The sequence below is a fragment of the Crocodylus porosus genome, unplaced genomic scaffold, assembly GCF_001723895.1.
Source record: "Crocodylus porosus isolate Cpor-Errol unplaced genomic scaffold, CroPor_comp1, whole genome shotgun sequence".
Lineage (NCBI taxonomy): Eukaryota > Metazoa > Chordata > Crocodylia > Crocodylidae > Crocodylus > Crocodylus porosus.
Window position 1 is genome coordinate 43367791 of NW_017728906.1, and position 24753 is coordinate 43392543.

Sequence of the window (24753 nt, forward strand, 5' to 3'; positions counted from 1 at the left end):
CTGGGTGCGGCCCTCCAGCCAGTTGGCAACCCATTTGACTGTGTGGGTGTCGACGCCACAATCCCCTAGTTTTTTAATGAGAATGGGGTGAGAGACAGTGTCGAAGGCCTTTCTAAAATCTAGAAAGACTATGTCCACTGCTACCCCTGCATCTAAGGATTTGGTGACCTGATCATAGAAGGCCACCAGGTTGATGACCTGCTGCCAATGAACCTGTGTTGGTTGCCCCTAAGCATAATCTCCCCTTCTGGCCCCTCATGGACATGTGCCAGAATAATTCTCTCAAAAAGCTTCTCCAGGATTGAGGTAAGACTAACTGGCCTATAGTTTCCTGGGTCCTCCTTCCCCGGCTTTTTTGAAAATGGGAACCACACTGGCCCTTTCCAATCCTCTAGCACCACACCAGAGCACCACAAGTGCTCGTAAAGCCATGCCAGGGTCCTGCAATGACCTCAGCTAATTCCCTCAGCACTCTGGGGTGGAGATCATCTGGACCAGCTGATTTGAATACGTCCAGTCCCTCCAGAAGTTCCCTGACTAGATCCTCACTGACCCTAGGTCTGGGTGCGCCCCCCCTGGGGCCTACAGAGGTCCCGGTGGATGGAGTGACCTGGTCCCTGCTCAGGAAAATGGAAGCAAAGAAATTGTTAAATACGATAGCTTAGTTGTCTGGTGTGATGACCAGATTTCCTAGCGTGAAAGAACTCATCTTAGTTGATGAATTCTTTGTTTTGTTCTTCAGAGACTCTCTGTTTATTAATGATAGAGCTGATTCTTCATCCAGTTAGATCTGGATGAAGTTTTCTCTCTGCTTGGTATACAGACCCTGATAGTTTTAGCACCTTTGACTTAAAATAGTTCCAGGCCTCCCCTGCTTTCAAGTACCTGGGATCCTCAGCTGAGATTACAAGACTAATTAGTCGCCACAGTCTATCACTTTTGTCCTTTTGAAATTGGGAACCTAGGTTACAGTCCTCCTTTTGTTTTCCTTCTATTTAATTTCAGTGGAGTTGTCATGGTCACTTGATCAAATACTATTTTCTATAACCAGCTCCTGTTTAATATCCTTATTTTATACAAAACCCAAGGCTAAAATAGCAATATTTCTTGTTGGCTCAAAGACTGGGAAAGAATTTTGTTGCCTGCTAGATCCAGGAGTATTTGAGTCCTATTAGCTGCATTTGTTCTTCAGTCTGTAACAGGGCAGTTGCTGCCTACACACGTGCTCATTTGTGTTCTAATTAGAACGCATTAGAGCAGATTTGATTAATCGAGTCTGCTCTGCCTTGTAATTAGAATGCTCCAGCATTGCCTCACTGTCACATTTTTTAAGTCCCCTTGCATTTTACAATGGCCACAGGGGTACTTTAGCTAAACTTCATTAAACGAGGTTTAACTAAAGCGCCCCCACAGCCATTTTGAAATGTGCAGGGCATAGAAGATTGGTAGGGGGTGCATGGGGGCGCATGTGCCCCCCCGACAGGGCCAGTGTCCCCCTGATAGCTGACACTGATGGCGTCAGCAGGGCTGGTGCCCCCCTTGACAGGGCCACCACTGGCAGTGGCTTCTGCGGGTGCCCTCCCCAGATTCAGGAGGCACCAGTCACTCATGGTGCAGGGGCTTAAAACATATGATTGTGAGGCATTTTAATAACCGTGGCTGTGTAGGAACCGCTCTAATTAAAACACCTCCACTCCTCCTCACCTCCGAGCAAGTGTATAGGCAGCCTTAAAGTCTCCCACAATGATACAATTCCTGGCAGAATGTAATAACCTTACCGACTTCTCTGTTCCAGTCAAAATACAACTCTGGGGGCTAAAACTCTACCCAAACAGATTCTATTTTACCGTCCTTTCCCAATGGGATTTGATTCAAACAAAGCCTCTCTTATCCATGTTACCCTTTCTTATTTCTTTCCACCAGATCATGTCACATAAGTTATTCCCATAAACTACACAAATAAATGATTCTAGCATAAGGCACCTTTTACGCCTTATCCAGCTGGCTCTGTGGCTTTAATACTACCAGTTTAAAATCAGTACAATTAAAACATTGCAAAGACTGTGCATAAGCCAGTGCTGAGCATATCTTTCAGAGAATGAATGAAATGGGAGGGGACATAGGTTTGTAACGTCCCCAGAAAACTGGTGGCTAGCTTCTTGAGGAAGTTGCAACTGGGAAATTGATTACTGCTGCAGGAAACCCTTTTATTTCCCCTTGCTTTCCTCCAAGTGCCTTTTGAGGTTAAGCTGTGGATGCCATTGTAATATTAACAAAGCTGTGGATCCTCACATGTAATACTTTTCTTTTCACTATGGACACATGTTTGTACTTTAAAAGCTGATTTCTGATAAAAGTGATTTTTGCCAGTGAACAAATGCCATATTTTCCCACTGTGACAGGCTCAAGAAATGCAGCTATGCTGAAGGAACAAGAACATGGAAATGAAGATCAAGCCTGCCTATCAATTGGCCACCGTTTGCCATTGGGCTGGTGTGGTTAGGGCACACCAATTTGTGTAGCCAACAGCACACCAGGGAGTGATGTCACTAACACTGATGTCCAGTTTTCTCTGTTCCCCAGCTGAATCAAACAGGTACATATTGGGTTAACTGGGACCAGCATTAGGCATAAGTCTAGTGAAAAGCTGATGCCTTACCAAATCTGCCACCCCATCCCTGACTACTAAGCCATAGTGAACCAAACTACTAGCGCAAAGAAATGACCGCTACAGTTTAGTTACATTCCCGTGAGCCAATGTAACAACTTGTCTTAAAGTTATAAACGCTCTAGAACTTGAGGCCCTGATCCTGCAAGCATGTATATATGTGCTTATAACTTTATGCATACAAACAGTCCCACTGGAATCAGAATGCATAAAGGTAAGGGTGTATATAAGTTTTTGTGGCATTGGGGCCTAACACAGTAAGAATTGAAGTTTAATAGCCGCTGCAATTCTAGGGATGGTGAAGATGTACTGAGTCTTTATGTGTATTTCTTTGGTTACAAAAGAGACTTTAAAATACTTTCACTTTTAAAAATACTCAGCTTGATGAAGATTATTTGTACCCGCAAGCTTGCAAAGAAGAATTTTCCCAACTATTCAGTTGGTCTAATGAAAGATATCAGATTTACCCAAAGAACCCTGTTTGCCTATGTCCTTAGATTAACACGGCTACGACCTATACCCCTTAAAAACACTTTTGCATTTTAAAACACAATGGAAGTTTTAAGAGTGTTTCAATACCTTGATAAAAAGATCACCCAGTGAAAGGCAGTCTGTTGATCTCTGGGCGTATAACAGTTCTACACAAGAACAGAAAATGTCACTATGGGCGTCTTTTGAGCTGTTGATTGTCAAGGATGCATCAGGGAAAGCAACTAACAAACCTGGCAAAAACTGAGTGGTAAACACTGACATTTTAAAATTAGTTTACTGAAATATACCAGCCACAAACTTTTGCTTAATTATAACTTTCTTAAAATGGCAGTTGTGGAGTTTTGATGAATGGAGTAGGCTAAAGCCTATAACTATTTGTTTCATTTTCTAAATCTTACTTTTTACAAATACCACTAATCCAACTTTTTACTTTCTCATCTTTTCAAGTGAATACAAAAACAGTGGCTCAGCAAGAACATTTTATCTTTTATGGTGAAAGAATTCAAAATTCTCTACACACCATAAGTGAATACAGAATCACTGAACTGGAGCCTCTTGGTGCTCCTGCATTCAATTCTGGACACCTCAACATAAGAGGCATCATGACCCAGTGCAGGGAGTGTTAGTCCCTCCTGGAAAACTATTTTCAGTTCTTTTTACCAGAAAGTTTTTAATCATTAGGATAGCATTCAGGGAAGAGCAACACAAAATGTAGGCCTTTGGAGGATCTGACACACAAAGAAAGAACACATAAGAGAGTCCCTTTCCAGAACAGATTTTAAAAAATTGTTTTTATTTTGTGTCAGAAGAATTTAAAACTCATAAATATATATATATACACATACATACATATACATATACATATAATTTAGTTTTAAATTCTTCTGACACAAAATAGAAACATTTTTTAAAAATCTCTTATGGAACAGGAATTCCACATCTTCAGCTCACTTCCATATATATATATATATATATGGAATTTCCAGCAGAACAGGAATTAAAGTTTATGGCCCACTCTGCTTACTAGAGAAAGGTAGGAGAGGTGAGGCTGGGTATCAGGTTAACTGTCCCCACAAGGAGGAAAGGTAGGTGACGTATTGGGTCTTCCCTGTGTTGCTGCCTCAAAGTATACCACGTGGGAATAACATTGCTGTACTAAGATTGACACGTACCAATTTAACATCCTTGTCTCTGTCCTGTGGTGCAAGTAGTGCTGACTTCCAGCATGCCAGCACTTTGGATGACAGCAGCTGGGGTATGGGCACTCTGATTTTGTTCTGCTGCTGACTCTGCAGGGGCTTGCCCTTCTTTCCTTTAAAAGCATTTTTAAATCTGGAACACAGGCTCATTTGCTGCTTGGGTACTGGAGTGATGGCTCTTCTGACTCTCTCAGGGTTGCCTGGTGCCAAAGGTAGTAACCATCTGAGATGCCTCGACCAGCTGGCAGGACTAGAATCACCCTGAAGCATTCAAAGAGCTGGAAAGAGAGAGAAAAGGAAAGATCTTTAATGTTTATCCTTGCAAATTCCTGCTAAAGGAGTCTACAGAACCTTTTCATATGTGGGCAGTTGCTATATATATGCAACGGGTTAAGATCCTTTATAGAGATGAAGGGCCACAGCTTTAATAGGGAAGGCCTATTTAGTTACATCATCTTTCACTTACATTCTAGATTTACACCTGTTTAAACGAGAAGAGAATTTGCCCTACTGTTTCAATTGTGACTGTTGTGCTTTTTGTCTTTTGCCATGCTCCAATGGAGATGCTTTGAGTCACCATGGATAGTGACTGCGATCAACAGTTTTGTGTGACATTTATGATAGTTAAGCAAATACAACTAATCCAGCTGGTGGACATGTGAGGTTTTCATAGCCTCCAAAAGTACAATACAAGAAACTTGCTACCACAAGAATACTTTCAGGTTTCTTGGATTAAAGGCTCCAAACTACATGGGGTACGTCTACATATTCATTAATGCACTTCTGCTAATGCACATTAAATTTTAGTACCTCCATTGTGAGGTACTAGAAAAGGTGCTTCCTGCTATGCCATAGTCATCTTTGGTTTCTTCACCCCTATCCTGAGTCTGTGCAAAATTCACATGACCTGTATCACTCTGCAGCTTGGCAATTGCCTTTTGCCATTGCTTCATGAGGCTGCTTGACTGAGATCTCCTCACCTGGTTGTAGTGGCCACAGCTCAGTGGCTCCCTTGTGGTGGATTGTCTGTCTACCTGGTTATCCTTTTATTGTTTTTTTACATTATGTTGTCCACTGCTCTTATTTTAAGCTGCCTTCCTGTCCATGTTTCTTTAGCTATCCGACCCTGGTGGTCTTTAATGTATACTTGATGTACCTTTTATTGTGTAGATAAACATTGGAAGACATCCTGCATTCAAATTCTTTTGTATTGCCCTGTTTAAATTCTACTATAATAGTCTATTACCTGATTATGGTGGAACACATATCATCCCTTGCAAAATGTGCTTTCAGTTTCCTAATCATAATTCCGGTCTGAGTTTCCTTCAGAAGTTCAGCTCTCAAACTGGAGCGGATTACTGTATCTGCACAGTATTCACTGTTAAAAGTGGATGTCTATTCTAATCTCTTCTGAGATTTCAATCAGCATATTCTTTATATGTCTTGAATGGTGCCATTTATACCATTTGGTGCCCCTGCCTAGCTGGTAGATATACTCCCCAGCTAATCTCAGGCATGCCTTTATCTCTAGGTATCTTGCACAAGCCATTAGCTGGGATCTGAGGGGTAGCCAGGGTCAAAGCCAGAGGGTCAGAGTCCAAGCCAGGTCCAAAACACTAGACAGAGCTAGGTCAGAGAGCAAGCCAGATCATATATCTGTGAGAACTTCCAACAATCCAAAACAAGAGGCAGAAAGCAGAGGTTGAAATCTGAGCAGGGTCAGCAACAAGCAGTCAGATCTAGAGTTAGGAGGCAAATGCAGAGAAACAGCAGAGGAGTCCAAGGACAGCAGGAGCCTTGTTGTCTGGATGGCTTCCTGTTTCATGGGGAAATTTTATATAGGTTTCCTGGGAAAATTTATACAGGATCCATTAGGGGCTGGGAGCCTCAGGCCAAAGGCCAGTGACAGAAAGCCTTTCCCCAGTGGTGCCCCTTTCCTTGTCACTCTGCCTTTCATTATGAGCTGTGGCCTGGTGTAGGGCTAAGCTGGTGCTTGGTACCTGAGCCCCAGGGTTGGGTTTTGGGACCAGGTCCTGATATAATCTTATGATGTCAACTTTAGACTTTCTGGGACTTTTGCTTAGCCACCTTTGAACAAAATCCCATCTTTCACACACAGCTCATTCTTCTTCTGGAATCTGTAGGAGGAAATCTTTGGTGGCTGCAATCAGAGGTAGTGGAACTCTACATTTTCAGTAGTCTTCAGAGCTGTATGTGGGGCCTTTCTGTAACTGCAGCCTGCCCTCCAGGTGAGTTATCTCCTGGAAACGAATCCTTGCATACTCTGCTGAAATGCTACATGGACTCCACAGCTGCTGTTTCTTCTCCCCTCTTTTGTTGAAGATATTCTGGTGCTACATTTTGGTTAAAACCATGGCTTATATTGGCCTGCTGCCTAGCAATGTGATACACATCTGTGTCAAATCAAAATCGTAAAGTCTCTTGGGTTTCTTATCAACAGACTGCATATTCTCCAGAAAAGTTCTATTACATATCAGCAGTATTTGGTGGCATTTCTCCAGTCTAATATTGCTGTTTTCCAGTTTTGCCAGGCTAATATGGTTATACATTCCCATTAGAATCAAACTGGTCACAAGCCTAATGGCATATCTGGAAACATGGCACCAGAGCTTCAAACTGCTAGCAGTTGCAATGCTTGTGCATTGAGAGTGTTTGGATCTGCTAAGATCATGCTGCAGAGATTCTCCACTTCATTAGAAATCTTTGTATTCTTAGTTACTGCATGTACTGCTGCCTTTTTCTTCCTAATCTACCTGCAGCAGTAGGATGTAAAATGGTTCTTTTCCCATCCTGCATGGAAAACAGATTTTTTTCAGCATCTTTGGCTGCAAACAGACATCATGTTTATCCCCAGGATAAACCACTTTGTTAGGATGAAGTGCAATTATATAGACATCCATGTCCATTATCCTGGGTTAAATCCTAAAAATGTTTCACAGATAAGAGATAGTAACAGTTTACCCTGGGATATTACAAATTACATCTGTACAGTTTCCCAAGGATTGGGAATCAACAGCAGAAAGACAGCAGTGTATTCAGATTCCCCTTAAACCCTGATAAGAAGGGAAATTATAGGCACAGACAGAAGTGTAGGTCCTCACTGTAACTCATGAAACTTCCTGTGAAGCCTCATGAGTTACAGCAATCTCCCAAAAGATGTTCACTATTGGGTCCTGGGGGTTAGGGGACTGAGCTGTAGTTTAGAGTGGTTGTGAAACTACAGCCACCCTCCCCTAGCCTCACCCCTCCCACCTCCCAGCTCTGGTGTTGTCTTCAGAATGGGAGAGGGGAAAGTGTGTAGCATGAGGGAGTTCATTCTGGGGGTTGCCCACCCAGTACTAGAGGGTAGGGTGGGTGGATTAGAGCTCCAATCCACCTGCCCTATCTTCCAATGCCAGCTGGTCAATCCCCAGAATGAGCTCCTTCCCCCCTCCCATTCTGAAAACAGCATTGGAAGCAGGGCTAGGTTGTGTCAGGCCAGCTCTTCTCCCAGTGCATGCAGATGCATCTTAATGAAGGGGCTCCCCTTTGGAGCCCCTTCATCTGAATCCTCATGTAATTGTCACAGGAGCAGGTCCTTTTAAAGCACTTTGCAGCCATGTACTTGTGTTAGATTATGCCTGTAGAGTTCTTTCAGGGGCCAGATTGGGCGAAAATTGTCACTTCTGTCTGGGCCTTATGTGTACATTCCAATCCTAGGATTTTTTTGTTCTGGATCAAACACAGGCACAATTTATCCTGGGACAAATGCAATATCTGTTTTTAGCCTTAGTGATGTCTTCTACCATATATGCACTAGACCATGATGCCTGCATCTCAGTCTGTCTTTCTCTGTGTCCTCTTTTCTGGGCTCCTTCATTAGAATCCTATACACTAGTGACCTTTGTTTTGATCCCTTCTCTGGAAAGTTCAGCTGTCTTTGCTATTTGGAGGCATTTATCTAGATTTAGGTTTATTTCTCTCAACAATCTCGTCTGTAAATTGGAAGCTTGTGTCCCACAAAGAATCCTACTCTTAATTAGGGAATCTTTAATGTCTTCAGAACTACATGTGGTAGCAGAGTTTGCAACTCAACAAAGTATTTGCTTCCTCTTTTGCTGGTTGTTTGGTGGGGGGTTTGGATAAATAATTCAGATGTCTCTAAAGCCTCAGTCTTTCTGAAGTCACAGGATTCTTCATAGACCTTTATCAGTTGTTCCCATATTTCAAGCACTGTTCTCTCATTCAATTCTGGTCCTTTATTCCCAATGGAAGAGCAAAGAACAGTTTGATCTGCATGCCATCATCCTGCCCTCCAAATATGATCACCTCTGAACACTGACTCAGCTTTCATGCTTGTTCAAGGCTTTTTTTCCTGGTGGCCAGAGTCCATTCATGCTGTTTGCTCCCTCTGCAGGTGTTGCTCTGTTTGTTTGTTAATCTGCTCTATTTTTTGCTGTGGCTCGTGCCAGACTGATCACTGCCGCCATATTTCATATCCCCAGTTCACTTGTAGCCAAGGGGCAAACAGCATTCTCATGGTACCTTTCTACCAAACACCGCAACACTGGTTTAAGTAGATTTTGGTTCTAGAGGCTGGAGTGACTTTTTATGCAGGGGAATCAAAGATTTCATGATCAGCACTCAGGGTTTAGGAAGCAGATCTGGCTGGTTTTACTATTTCAGCAGAATTAGAGACAAGATCCAGCTATAGAGTTTGTATCTAAAGCAGCTGAAGGGTGATGGTGGGGAGTGGGGATGGTATTCATAGCTGAGTGATTAGACAGGGGTAATAGTTAATAGTTCCTCATGGGAGATAAGTGGCAAGATCTGACTGTGAAAAATACGGGACAGGAATCTTGATGAACTAGGCTCAGGCACTTATACTTAATTATTCATATCTATCTAAAATTAAGTGTATGACTGTATGTCTGAATGTATCTTTGCTTATAACTCAAGAATGGGTGGTCCTATCTAGTCTAAACCTTCCAAAAATCACTGAGTACCACCCAAGGAAAATTATAGGTGGGTTATTTTTCACTTGGCCCTTTTGGGGGCTTCCATTGACTGGGATTACTTCACTTCTCAGATAACAATCCGGTACCCCTCCATTCTGCATGCAGTTCATTTGTCATTATTATATTGATGCTTGCCTGTTTTTTTGCTCCACATTAAATATTAAATGTTAAATATGTTGTACTAGGTTCATTAACAATAAACAAACTTTTCGACCTAAATATGTTATACTAAGTTTTTTGAAAATAAACAAACACTGCAATTACAAAAATTACAACCTGGGTGAAGAACGGGTACTTCAGCTGGTACATGTGTGTGCGTGTGTGTGTGACACACATGTTATATATGTGAATAATGATCCCATATGAAGTATGATCCCATCAGGTACTGTAGGTTTCTCAGAGCAGCCCCAAGCACATGTTCTCAGTCTCTCTGTCTTGGGAGTGCTGCTTAGCTTCCACTCAAGGCCACTCTTGGCCTTTATAAACTGTGTCATTCCAGGCTTTGGAATTCACACAGAACTGGAGTGAGGGGCCAAGACTTACTTCCTGGCAGTGTTTCCAACTTTCCAGGCTCAACAGGAAGGCCCCAGAGACACAGGTATAGTCTGGAGGTATACTTTTCCCCAGTTCTTGGTGCGTCCAAATCCATGTCTAAAAGTGACAAGTAATTGGATTCGTTACTGACAGAATGAGTCTCCATTGCAATGAGCAAAACAAATTTTCTGCTTTTGATTTTTGCTTTCATAATTTATTTTCCCAAGGCCTCAGGTGACAAGGAATAGGAGTTTAAAATGATTTTCATGCTCACTCTGAAACGTAAGTGCAGCATTAATGATGGTTCTACTTACCCAGTAGAAATGTCCTGTATCCTACCCCGTGTAATGAAGGGGAAAAAAAAACCATTTACATTTCAATACTGACCCTTATATCATGCTGTGTTGCTAGGGTGCTGCTGCAGGGCACGGCTGTATTTTGGACACTCTGAAAACCGATTCTTATCTTGAAGCCCACCAGTACGGAGACAAGCATTCCACAGGCAATCAATGTGGGCTGGAGACGCTCCTTAAAGAAAAGCCAAACCAAACCGGTTGCTCCTCCAAGTTAGGAATCTTCCCCTCATGTGCCATAAGAAGAAATCTTAGGAAGCTGCTAGGAAAAACAGATGCCCTATAGAATATTATAGGAGTGTAAGCAAGAGGGAAAACTGCATAAGGACTCCATTTTATAGGTTTCAATATCTGTACCAGTCCATCATACTGTTAGCCAGGTGACCACAGCTCAAGCCATAGCATCGTCCTTCCTTTGTTTTATGTGACCATAACTGCAGAGCTAAAGCTACACTTTCCAAGGAATGGGACTGTTGCAGAACAAACTTATGTTTTCTCTTCCATTTTCCCATCGATACAGTCAGTACCTGTGGCTAGCCTGTTCCCATATTACTTCCCTGTATAGGCCATAGCCCAAATCTAGTTCTACTTTTTAGATGAGTAAGTAGCACTTATGCAGATAATATAGCTATGTCAGTGACACTTGGGCTGCTTATACAGGTTTTAGACACTATTCCTCCTTGGAAGGTCAGAACTTTATGTAAGTTTTCTTTTTTCAAAAATAGAGGAGGCCCTACCTTTTAGCCCAAAGCCTAGTAGTAATGACATAACCCGAGGAGTCAGAGATCTAGTTTTCAGGTCTTTCAGCCTGAGGGGGCCTGTACTATACCTACCACTTCCCAAAAAGTTCCCTAACTCCCCTCCCCTCCCCAGCTATGGGCTAGGCATTGCCAGGAGCACCCTTCAGCATCCCTTGTTGAAACTGGCCCACTGGGTAACCAAGATGAGAAAATATGTGAACTCATCCAGGAGATGAGCAAGGCAAAGGAAATGTAACTCAGTGGGCATGTCTACACATGCATTTTCGCTGGCTTAAATTTACGTGGGAATAGGCTGGCATCTACATGTTAAAAAACGCTGTGTGGACTTACTTGGGACTAAAGTTAGTCCAAAGTCAGTCCACACACACAGTGTGTTACTATGCAGTAACTAATTGGGCGTAAATTTGATACCCGCATAATGTATTAGATTTATGCTCAAGATGGCATAAGTCACCATATTTACTGCACAGTACAGGTGTTCATGTGTAGACACATGCCTGTACTGTGAAGTAATTTTGGTTACTGCCCAGTAAATGTGCATATGTAGACACGCCGTGTAAGACGGACACTGCCTTGGAAGAGAAGGGTCCTAGTTTCTGATCTTGCTGTAGTCCTTAAAAAGGCAAAAGCTATCCCACTTCTATTTATTTTATCCAATGGCTAGTAAAAGCAAAAAAAGGAAACACCACATCCTTCATGCTGGGTGTGGCATGGAGGTGGGATAGACATGCTTTGAGGGGTGGAGAAAGAGAAAACACCAGCTGTGAAAGAAAAATGAGAGTTTAGAAAGATGTAAGAAGATTAGGACAGACATCAAAACAGCTTTTCAAAGCTCATTCCACAGACAGAGGCACAAAACCAGGCTAACAACAGGAAGGACAGTGAGAAAAAGAAGTGAGTGTATTTAGCTCATTCCCTGGGGTAAAACACTGTATTATTTAAGTCATGGTCCCTTTCTTATGATGAAAGCAATATGTAGAGTTCCAAAATAATGCAAAGGGCTGGCTTTTAGTAGTTTAAAGGTATTTCATAAGCAAAACAGATACAGTGGTACATAGTAATTCTCAGCCAACAAGACTTCAGTACCCTCCACCCCACAAACACCAGCTACTCAAAGAAATCTTGTGTAAACCCAAGTGAAGCACTAACTAGTCATCAGATGTAATCTCTTTACATAGTTACACTTTCCCAGTCAGCACAGCACCATAAGTGGACATCATCAAAGGAACTAAGCAGAGGCTTAATTAAAGTGGCACAAGTAAATACAGTGGAGCACAAAACAGAGGGGAAAACATCTTTACAGCCTGCAGCTTAGTGTGCAGCTTTACAGTGTGCTGCTGAACCCAAAGGAGAGGGATAGTGATTGGTAAAAACTGATTATGAGGATGTTTTAACTGAAAGCAGTGACAAGCAGGAAAGAGCTAAGAGCCTTCTGAACCACATGAGTCCACCACTGACAACGTGAGTGATGGATGCTCTGGAGGGGGTGAAACTTAACTAGAGATGATAGTAGGTGAGGGACACAGAGAGTATCCGGGTAAAGCTTGGGTGGAACGTGGGGTGATGAGGGAGGTGCTGAGGAGATAAGAAGTGTTTGGGGTTCCATTTTTAAAGACACTGCCAAGGGAAAATGAGGAAACAGGCATCACATGAGAGCTTTTACTTAGGTAGTTTAATAACTGCCTCGGAGTATAAACAATGCTGAATCACTTCAATCGTCACATTTAAAAAGTGCCCTACAAGTAAAAAATGAAGCAATGACGCTTCTAGTACAATAGTGCCTAGAAGCTCCAGCAAAAATGAAGGTCACATTATGCTAGTTACTAGCCTAAAAGAGTATATACAATTCAAACAGATAAGGTAGACAAAGCATGGGAGAAAAAAAGTACTGACACCCCACTTCTGTCAATGAGGCCTAGATTTCATAGATTGCATAGACATTAGGGCTGGAAAGGACCTCATAAGATCACCGGGTCCAGCCCCTGCCCAAGGGGCAGGAAGTCAGCTAGGGTTGAAGGATCACAGCAAGATAAGTGCCCAAATGAGATGTCTTGCCCAAGGTCACGCAAGGCATTTCCATTCAGCAGGTTGATGCCCTCTAAGGCTCTAACACCACCAGAAAAAGAAAGAAACCTGCCAAATTTATCCTAAAAATGTCTGTACAGAAGAGATTTTGGTTTAGAGGGGAAAAAAGTCCATCCATAAAAATAAAAAAATAAAAAAATCAGCAGTACTGAAAGACACAATACACCTAGTGGGAACCCTATTTAGTTCCTCTTAGTCAGACTATCCTCCCACCAAAGTCACTGGGAGATTTCCCAAGACAGGAGTGTGTAAGGACATACAGACAAAATGACTGCATCTCTATCAAAGGATACTCATGCAAGTTGTTATAATGCAGCTGCTGTATCTGTAAGGGGGGTTAATCTAGCTTGGCTCACTACAGGCTCATTCCATGACTGCACACAAGCTGCTGTACACTCTAGAGCAGCACCTCCCCTTCCCCTTTTATAGCGGCTAAAATGTACATTTGTCCATACCTTAAGTGCTGGGGAATAGGGCCTTTCCATGGTCAATGGCAGAGCTGCACTGACTGAGCAATGCAGCGTCATTTGCATCACTATGGCTCCCTCCAGTGGTGAAAAACTGAACCTCTTGTGCAATGCTTTTGGTGGTTTAGGTGTAGCCGTGTTGGTTTAAGGACATGGGCAGACAAGGTTCTTTGGGTAAATACGAAATCTTTTATTTGCATTGGTTTAATAAAAGACATTGGCTTTACCCAAAGAACTCTGTATGCTTTTGGTAGAGCATTAACAGCCATTTGCAGACTAACAGGAATAACCCTTTAGGCGTGTCTGCAAGGGGACAATTGGAAAAGCGACAATAAATCAGCTACAGCAGTGATGCATGTTCCTGATATGAAATAAGGGCTGTTATTGAGAGTCCCTGAGATAGAGGGGAGTAGAGAAAATGTAGATAGTGAAGGAACTTATGTGGAAAATAGAAGAATGCAAGCTGCCCCTGACATGTGCAGTAAACTTGGCTCTATGTGATCCCTTAATGCAGCTTATTTTTTGGTATATCTGCAGTTATGGGCTTTTCACAAAAATCTCTAGGGGCAAGCATGGCTTCCTGACTCAGTGGGACAGCAAGGTAAGCTGTCTGTAATCTCTTCTTCACTTGGGAAACCCAGGGGTGGACAACACAGCAAACCTGGCAGGAGAGTGGGTGAAGCTCCCTGGCAGGGAGATATGCTACTTCAGGTCAGCTTGCACAAAACCAGTGCACCACATCCCCCTTCCCTCCCCTCCCTGATCTCCATAGAGTACAGTCATATATATGTTAAGGTTATACTTTCCAAGTGGAGTCAAATACCCTCAGTCTGTGGCCACAGACAAATGTGAATTGAGGTAATTTCAAAAGTGGAGGGGGGAGCTGCTGCTCCAAGTTCACAATAGCTGTTTCACTCTAACTGGTATATGTGTATGACCCTGTAGTTACAAAAGGGGTTAAATGGCCTCCACTCCATTCCTGGATGAAACAGAATTAAATCAGAGCAAGTCTGCAGCAATAAGTGCTGCAAGGTCCCACTGAATTTCTGGTTTTATACATAAGGACCTATCTAATTCACAGAGGCTGCCTCTGCATTTCCTGGTCCCAATGCACATTAGGTGCCATTTTTGTGGCAAAGCGTGGTGCCCCCATGCCTCTGATTGGCTGAGGAACCCCACAAGTCCTGTCTCTCGCTGGAGATTTATGGATGGTCAATCTTGTTTTGGCCATCTGTCAATCTCAGAGGGGAACGGGGTATTTCTTAATAATAAGGGGACTCCATTTGGACTATAGCAACTGAATCTTTTAAGTTCATGTTTGCAGCCAAGCTGTGCACTTGTGTTCAGAACAATTATTCTCTGCCTGATGGAGCTTCACAGAAGCTTGCAGGTGCACCCTCAAAATCATCCTTTCTGCATCCCTGCAGGTTATTGGTTATCATCAAAAAACTGAAGATGACTTAAGTCAGACAAGCCTTCTAGTTACTGCCTCAAATACATGTTGATATGAGCTGTCCTAGTGACTCATGGCTGATTCATTAGGGCTAAGTACAGTCAGTCAGAAAGTCTGAGGCTGAATTGATTCAATCTTCCCAGGTTAGTCTAAACTGCATAGGTTGAATTTAAGACATTCATTTTGATTCTGGAAACACAGCCATATGCTTGCAGTGGTCTAGGCCAGAAGCCAGAGGGTGCTAGAGCACACCTCCCTGCTTTGATGGAACAGACAGCTTGGGCCAAGCCTAGCTTGCCCAGCCTGTGAGGAGCAGGCTTTGTAGCAGAGGTACAAAGTATTCTGGGATGCTGGGGGACTGTGAATTAACTTGAATCTGGAGGGGATCTGGGACAGAAGTTCAATAAGCCATTTTAACCTGAATCAGTTAAGTCTGATGCTACATCCATCCAGGTTTATCTTAAACTGCTTTTGGCCATTTTGCAAGCAGTTTATGTGTACTGAATTTCAGTTGTGTTACAGATCTGAACCGGTTTCAGATCACTTATACCAGTTTGTGTGCAACTTCCGTCCCTAGACTAGAAGTCTGCTACTTTTCATCCAGTCACTGAGATACCATCTCAAAATGTTTCACGATCTGATTTGTGACTTGGTGTGGAAACCAGCTCTTCCCCACCCTGGGGGGCTCAAGAGGAGGGTGAAGCCAGCAGTGGGATTGCTGAAGTGCCTTGGCAGAAAAATCCCAAACACAAGCCCAGTGTCAAAGCACCAGCAATATCTGTTCTTCATGCTGCAGTAGTTTTCTGCACGTGTACTCAGTCTCTTTCCCTCTCCCTTTCTCACACACAAATCAGCTGCAAATACAAGTGCCCTCAGGCAAGATACAAATGCACTTTATTTGATATGCCAATGATTACAAAGAACTTACTTGTTTTCTTTCCCAGGCACACTGTTTTCCCAAGCAGCAGTCTTCACTGGAATGTTATAGGAATTTTCCCTTGCTTTTTTTTTTAGACAAGAAATTATTTTTAAGGTCACAACTGCAGAAATGCTTATTAGCAGAGTTCAGTGATAGGATTAGTGATGCAGGCTAGTTAAGAGCTGATATTACCTTGCAAATACTATAAACTAGCTGTGTAATCAAGACACGCTCATGCAGCTGTTACAAGACATAGTAGGTTTTGTGGGCCTAGCCACCAGCACTTGTGTTTTCTGGCTGAAGGACAAAAGAAAATTTTCCTGGTTCCTCTTGTATTTCCTCTTGATTTACCAGCCACAGTTGTTCAGTCTATCCCAGATTATTTTGCTGTCAGGGCAGAGGGTCAGACTAGATGACCTACTGAGTTCCCTTCTGACTCTATCATCTAATAATATCTGTGTTGGAATGCCCTCCTTATCTCTCAGCAGAGTTGAGAGGAGCCTGCCAAGGAGTTTGTTAGGGGTCCCTGCTTCTGAAGTCAGTTCTATTCCAGCCCCAGCCCCAGCCCCAGCCTAGATTAGACTGGCCCAGGGCCTCCTCTAAAGTCTATCACTTGTCTGCAGTCCCCATTCAACAGTGGTGAACTGGTAGAGTCCAGTATTGCTCTAATCATACCCCACCCTACCTCAACCTGCCCACTATAACTATACTTGGACTTCATTGGAACTAGCAGTATCAGCTGTGGGCCACAGGGGACCTCTTGCACATGAGCCCAAGTATCTGAGAAAATCTTGACTGTTCTCTCATCTTCAGGCCAAGAACACTATTCTACTCATAAAGCTGAGACAGACTCAAGCCACAAACTTCAGATCTGGGTTTTGAACAACTGGGAGTCCAGAAGGTTTGCTCATTCAGTATAAATATGAGGAACATAGGAAGGCAGGGCTAGAAGGGACTTCACAAAGTCATCTGGTCCAGCCCTGCGCCCTGGCTGAGGCAGGATTATCCCTGGCATCCTAACCTAGCATTTGTCTTTCATAGAGTTTGATTATAGATTCAAGCTTGGACTTGGTCAATATTTAAAAACATTCAGATTTAAAGATTTGCTCGAGACTTCTTTCTCTCTTAAATATAGGTGGATTATCTCCCCCACAAATGAAGTTATGTCTACATGGCATACTTACCATGCTGGGCAGCAGTGTCCTCAGTGTCCATGTGGCTGGCTTCTCTAAATAGCTCTGTTTGCATGAGGCTGGAGGCAGGCTAACTAGCCCTCTTGCTGAGCAGTGCTAATTAGCCCAGTGGAGAAGCCTCTCCACTGCTTCCAGTGTTTGAGTACACTCCTGCCGGGTGTTGTATTAGTCTTAGTCACTGTGAATTCTTTTATATTTCTTCCTCTTTCTTTCCAAAAACAGAAACCATGATCTTATAAAGAAATTCAGACACTCCAAGGGAAACTCCTATGTAGAAGAAAGACGTAAATGTAGAAGGAATAAAAGAAAGATTTTAAATTGAACACTCAGGGAATGGCCAGACAGGAAGACTCATGGAGGTAATGTCTATTTGAAAGTTTTTAGGCAGCAAGAAAGAGGTAATTCAGCTCTCACATTTCTCCTCCTCTTCCTCTTTGACATTTACATTGGCTGCCTTCCCTCTCTCACCTGCATCATGGCTCAGATTTTAAAAAGTGCTCCAAACATTGAGTCCTGAGGCACTGGGATCAGAGTGGGGGTTATTCAGTGCTAAGCACTTGGATAATCAGGTTCCAAAATGAGAGCTGAGTTTCTTTGAAAATTAGACATCATGCCCCTCTTTATGGGTGATCACATTGTACAGGTGTAGCTTGCTCACCATGCAGTATGCAAGGGGAATGTGGGATGCCCACAAACTTAATCAGAACTCCTTGGACACGACTGGTAGTTTTCTGAAGTAGCATAAATTCTTTTAGTGTGACCTAAATGTGGCAGTGAAGAGCCCTCCTGAACAAGAGATGAGTCTGATCTCCTCCAGGATTAGCCAAACCTTAATAGTGCTGACAGGACATTTGGCTCCAACTGGGTTATGGAGGGAAAGCCAGCCCTGTGTCACAGTAATCCCTGGGAAGATGTCCTGGATGGATGTGGAGCACGTTGTGATTTTAGCTGTCGATTACCCAGCACTTCTGATATGCTGGGTACACACTGGAAAAATTGCCTGCACTACAGTTTTTAGAGATAATGAAAAAAAAAAGCTCTCACCATGTGAGCTCTACAATCCTGTGTTTGGAGCAGCCTTGTTAGAGATCTCATAATAACAGTCACAGAAGACAGCAGTTTTTTTTCAGGGCAATTTCTCTTCTCTTTCACATAAAGAAATTGACTACATCCCATTTCAAAGACAGTAATTGTGTTTACACATGCTGGTCTCTTTCTGAAGTCCCTAGGCTCTGAGAATCATGCTGGGAAAATGACACCCCAGATCACTGTATTGTGCTTATTTCCTTGGAGGAGTGGGAGGGGGGAAGGATGCTAACCTTTCATGCTTCAGACAATTACACTGTGTGTTCTCTTTTCTGCTTGTGTATTCATTCAGACAAGCTATATCTTTGCTGCCCTGAATGAACCATAGCACTCTGTGTCTGAACCTGAGCCACAGTGTAGTTATAGGATTTTTCACCAGCTGAAGGTGTGATCAGTGGCAGACTCAGAGAGGGTGCAGTGGCCTGGTCATACCCCCATTTTGGATCATACCACGGGAGCAGCAGCCAGCCCAAAGCAAGTAACAATTTCCCCTCCCCCTTTCCCTCTGTGCTTCCCTCTGTCACCTCCCCTTCCATTATCCCCATCCCACCCACTGCTGCTTTTGACTCTGTCTGACCTAGGGGTGGGAGGAACTCCAGAGCTGCTCCTGCCTTATTAAAGCTTATCTCATGAGCCACCAGGGACCTCAGCTGACAGTTCCTGCATGGAGCCATCTCCATGGGTGTGTACATGGCATGCTTCATGGACACCTACCCCTTCTGCCAACAGAGGGAGACCTTGGTGCATGCTTACCTTCAGTGCAACAAACTACAGCTTCTTCACTGCCTGCTCAGAAACCTCCTGCTGAGGTTGTAGCTGCACTCCTCCCCTCCCCTTTTCTTTTATGTGTTCTCTGTCTGTGGCCCCACCAAGTCCTGGGACCTCCTTGTCAACCTCCTGGTGCTAGCCAAGCTGGCCATCTATCTGACCAGGAAGGAGGATCTGACTGGGGGGAACCCCGGTGACTGTGGGACTGTTTTCTGGTTTCTCAGCCACTCATGTCTCCCAGCAGAGTTTCACTGGGTGATGTCCTTGGATTTTTTTGAGGGCCAGTGGGCACTGGCCAACATGTTCTGCTCAGCATACTCCCTTGGAGCACTCGTTACTAACCTGTGACTACTTCTCCCATCCCTGGTTTTTCTCTTTAGTTGTCCCAAGAATTCTGTCATTACACATTTAGTGCCACTGTCCCAGAAAGAGAGAGGAGCTTATGGCTTCTATGTGGGCCTTGGCCACAGGCTGTGGCTGAGTGGGGTGTTAGCTTCAGCAGGGGACAGCACTGACAGAAGATGGTTTTCCTCTTTCTGCACCTGTTCCCTGCTGCCACCTTCTGCAGGTGTCCCCTGCTGGCTTGGAGCAGGCATGGAAAGAAGGAACTCATCTGCTGACATTACTGCCCCCATCTAACACACAGGGACAGCCTTGCAGCTGCTCCTGTTCTGCTTTAGCTGGGGCAGCAGGAAGTGGTTGAGTCGGAGTCGGGCTCAGCTGCGGGGGGGCAGCAGCAGAGGCAGCAATGAGCAGGTTCTTCCTCCCTGCCTGACCCCCCACAAGTGCTCCCCACCAGCCCAGAAGCAAGCTCAGGAAAGGGGAACCTGCCCGCTGCCACTCCCTGAACCTGCTCATGGGCTGGCGGGGAACACCCACGGGTTGGGACAGATATTACACATAAACTGATTTAAGTAATCAGAAACTGGTTTAAACCTGTAACATAACAGATGTTCAGTGCACATAAACCAGTTTGAAAATGGCTAATACTGGTTTGAGATAAACCAGGTTGAATGTAGTATCAGACTTAACTGATTTGGGTCAAACCCATTTATGCAATGTCTGTCCCACACCCGTTCCTGGTTTAAGTGAAACCAGAGCCTCCCAGCATCCCAGATGCTTTGTAGGACTGTCTGCTGGGGCAGAGCAGGGTTCGTCCTACCCCTTTCCTTCCCAGCCAGAGCACTATCACTGTACTGGCTGGTTGAGGGACTGCAGCAGCTGCCAGGCTTCCCCTTCTCCCCCACTCCCCTCCCCACTGGCTGCTCAAACAGGTATCCCCCCTCCCACCCCTCTCCTATGGCAGGGACCCCAATACAGGGACCCAGCATCTGGCCATGCCCCTCCTTCCCTGATTGCTAGCTAATGCTGAAAGGTGTCTGTGTTGGTCTCCAATTTCACTGGAACAAAGGCAGACAGCTAGTGGCTTGTGAATGCTAATGCACCCTGCAGATAAGAAGAGCTTAAAACTAAAGAGTGAGAAGTTTTATTTTGTAGGGCTTGATGGGATGATAAATTTTGTTCTGACAAACAACTTGCTGGGTGCAATCTGTCAGTCTTCAAGAGGGGGCAGAGAAAGGTGTTAGAAATGACCTGGTTTGCAGTCTGAAGAAGCGGGGAGACAGAGGTTGAAAAGCTCAGTATCGACAGCTGCAGGGTCTGGCAACACTCCTGCCCCTTGAGTAGCCAGTGGGGAAAAGCCTGGGACTGCAGGACAGGGTGGGGGTTAAAACCCTTCCCTAATCAGAGCACCCTGCCAGCGCCTGGCCACACACCTCCTCAGCTCAGGACCGTGGAAGGAAAGGGAGGGCTCACTCTAGCACCCCACAGCTTCTAGTCTGAGCCACTGGAGGCATGTGCCTGCATTTATGGAATAAAAAGGGAATGTCTATCCATCCCCAAATTGGTTCAAGCTTTGTAGGTTAGACTGACCTGCAAAGATTGAATCTATTCAGGCTCAGGGTTTTTGAATGTCTGTCCCTAGCCAGGGGGATAAGGCAGGGAGGAAGAACCCATTCACTCCTGTCACTGTCTGGCCCCTGTGCAGCCCTGCTTGAGCAGCTCTAGAGCTCCCCTTCCCCCTGGGTCCACCAGGACAGTGGCAGTGTGATGTAGCAGAAGGGAGAATGGGAAGGGTGGGGATGTGTCACTGAACACAGATGGGAAAGGAGAGGGTGCTGAGAGGGGGAGGGGTGGAAGGATGCTTACCTGATTTGGGGACTTTAAAAAGTCCCCAGCTGCTGCTACTGCAGCCATGGTCCTTCCCTAATGAAGAGGAGGATGGGTGTGGGGAGGGAGGTAAGGTAGAAGCAAGGGTGCAACCACCCCTGCTGTGCTGACCACTGCTCCCATACTGCCCTTTTCAAAATCCCAATTCCGCCCATGAGTCTGGCCCATTTTGAATTGTGTTACGTTGGGAATCTACCTGATCTTCCCCGGAAGCAGAGGTTAGTAGGACATTCTAACCTTTTGTGGTGTTCCTGAGTTCTGTGCAACAGAAAAACTGCTCTAGTATTTTTCTGTAGTAAAGAAAGGAAAAATAAGAGCTGGTATTTTCCTAGGGAGGCCTTGAATCTATTGAAGGATGCCTCAAATTTAAGAAGGTTGAGAACCACTGTCATAGCTTCTCCTCACACTGCCTTTCAGCTACTACCTTTCTTGAGATGAGATGTCCCAAGCATTGTCAGGACACTGTGGGCTCTGTGAAGGGTTGTATGCAAATGATAATACACCATGCTAAAGGAAAACTGGGAGATCACTGGGCATCTTTATACGTGCTCTGGGGGGTGGATGCTTTAATTATTGCAGGTCTCAGTGCTGCTCTAATTAAAGTGCCCACAGCATCTCATGTATTCAGAGACTTGCATTTCAAAATGGCGGTGGTGGAGGTGTTTTAACGAAAACTTGTTGAATGAGCTTTAGGTATAGTGCCCCTACTGCCATTTTGAAGTGCAAGGACACTGATACATGAGACATGGGAAGCTGCTGGACCACAGTGATAGCCACAGTCCAGCAGATTTCATTAATCGAGTCTGCTCTGACACCATGGAATTACAGTGCATCAAAGCAGCCTCCCTGCTTGTGTGTAGGCACCCTATAACTCTGCCAAACCCAGGAGGATTTCACTGGATACCCGAAAAGCTTGTCCAAGTACTGTAATCCATTCCTGCCTGATGAAATCCCTGCATCTGCATGAAGCCACATTGAATTCAGACTTCAAGACTGTGTCAAGGAGTTGAGGCTTTAAAAATGTCCCATAATACAGGGCAAATGTTTTATACTACTAATAATTCCCATTTTCTTCTCATTCAAACATGGCAAGAAGGTTTTCTTTCCTCCCCCTCAGACTTTGCAAAAAAATGTTTAAAAATCACTCCAGTTCAGAATAGATATAACAAACTTCAGATTCTAATAGAGTTGTAAAGCCTCTGAAGAAAAAGAGAGGAGAAAGCATTTTAGAATGGAAATGCTGGGGCAATATGATCCTTTGGCTTTGCTATATACTAGATACTCAGTCAAAGGAGGTACACCATTTTAAACCAGCTGAGAATCAGTATGCCAATAATGAATATGAAGCTCTTCCATGGATTATCATGTGTGGAATGTGATGATTTTTCTACTGATTTATTCCTATGTGTTGTGCCCCAGACCCAACCCAGTACTTGAATCGTTGCTTCGTGTACTGTTTATTACTCAGTGAACTCTGGAGAGATACAGAGCCAGACTTGCAGCTTTGCTCTAGCTGTTTTCCCTCCTTTTGTGATGCAAAGCAGTCATAAACGCAGAATGTAAAACAACCAGTGTAAACTGCTGAGTCTGAGTCTTTGTGTTTGCAATGGGTTCCTACATTGACACATACAGAGCCAGTCTCAGCATTTTCCAAGCCAACCTAGGGAACTAAAGATTGATGTGTGCCTGCTTCAAATTCACTTTACTTTTAAGTGAGGATTATATTCAGTGAGCTGATGTCTTACTTGGCATAATTCTGTTGTTTTGCGAGACAGACAGATGCCTACTACTGCTATCTCTACTGGTGTGTGTAAGTAAGCATAGAGTGGATGCAGCTAACCCTCCCTTGAATGATGATGCCAATTGTGCCACTGTACAGAAAGACAGATCAAGGGATGCCTTTTACATAAGAATGTATGGGACCAGAGACCTTCAGTCTATCCAGGAGTACTGCTGTGTAGCAGTAGGCTAGGTGATCTGATTGGCGTGATCTCTCCTGGCCTTATCAGTGAACAATATTCTCTTTGGCAAACATACAGCCTGTAGGTCAGAACTGGCCTGCACAGCTGGGTCATCTGGCCAACAGGGCTTCTTGCTGGCTGAACCATCTACCTCAATGGACCAGATTCAGTCCATGGGGTTTGTTGCTGTGGCTGCTGGAGACCCTGTGGTGGCGGTGTTAATCTCTGTAGCTGCTGTGTAACCCATGTGGTACTCCAAGAGGTACCCCCTCTCCAACTGAAGGGATCAAAACAGGTGCACAAGCACTGTGGGAGGTGTAGGGACTCTCCTCCCCCTATAGAGCAGAGCCAGACCACCAGTGGGGACTTATCATATACCTTTTGATACTGGGAAGATAACAAGCATAAATTAGAGGATATAGTGGACACTACAATGCCCCAAGAGAGCAGGATTCAAAGGTTAGACACTTACAAATCATTGACAAAAAACAGGGTTAACAAAATGTAAAACACAAACAGCAGAACAAACAAACAATATTGGTTGGTGAAATATAAAGATGCACAAAATGCAAAATGTCAAGTGACAAGGAAATATAGGGCCTTGGTACCTAGAGGGGAAAACACAATGGCCACTTTCCACTGCAAAATTTGCTTTTTATTTCACTCACTTCAGCTGGGACTTGAACCCAGGTCTGCTATATGGTAGGCAGGAACACTGCCACACAACCAGCACTAGTAGTACTATTCTATCCTGCTAGGGGTCTTGACCTTCCTGGAGCCCTAGCCTCACGTCATGCTGCCTCGCCTCTGATTGGAAGAGCTGGAAGCAGAGCTGGGAACCTCTCAGGTCACTGTTCAGATCCTTGCTGGAGCGGGGGAGCCTCTCCTGCTGGCTGCAGCCTCTCGTAGGGGGTCCTGGAGCCCAGCAGGGAGCCTCTCCTGCGGCCGCACGCTGCGTTGCTGAGGACCCCACTGCTGCCTACAAGCCCTGCTCTTCCAGGCTCTTCCAAAGGAACTTCTCTGTGAAGCTCCTTCCTTGCTGTCCCTCATTGCTCTCTCCTGAGTCAGCCCACGCTGCCCCTTTTATCCCCCTCCAGGTGACCCAAGGGGCCAATCGGGACATGGGGGGGATGGGGAGGGTGAGTCTCTGGGGCCTGATTGGTGTGGAAAGGGAATCCCAAGTCCTCCAATCATCTTCTACCCCTTCAAAACCCCTGGGCCAAATCATTACCAGATTGGTGAGGAAAGGGAATCCCAAGTCCTCCAATCATCTTTTGCCCTTTCAAAACCCTGGGCCAGGTCACTGCCAGCCAGCCCATCACAGCTGTTTCAGCAGAGCTCCAGAACTCAGGGAGCTAACACCATGCACCTTCCCCCCCGTCCTGCCTTTATCTGCCACCAAAAATTAGGGGTTTTAGTCTTCCCTGATGACTAAAATCAGTGGCAGGTAAAAAAGGGCGGTCAATATCACCAGGAGAATTAACTTCCTGGGCTCCAAATCTATGCTGAAACAATGTCCCTGGCAGCTGTAGGGGTTAATACCATTGATCATAGGTCATCTAGCTCA

General features: G+C 44.5%; 1 long non-coding RNA gene across 3 annotated transcripts in view; it reads right to left on the bottom strand.

Annotated features, from left to right (window-relative positions):
- The window catches only part of LOC109305867, a 30169-nt gene that overhangs the window by 1790 nt on the left and 3626 nt on the right, over positions 1-24753 (bottom strand). Inside the window, exons 1-2 of one of the 3 annotated variants that reach the window (XR_002099741.1) lie at positions 15959-17131; positions 4333-4637 (exon numbers count right to left, since the gene is read on the bottom strand). This is a non-coding gene — a long non-coding RNA (uncharacterized LOC109305867). Of the gene's footprint in view, positions 1-4332; positions 4638-10225; positions 11305-15958; positions 17132-24753 lie in introns of those variants that run through there. The other 2 variants (XR_002099742.1, XR_002099740.1) reach the window with 2 other exon arrangements.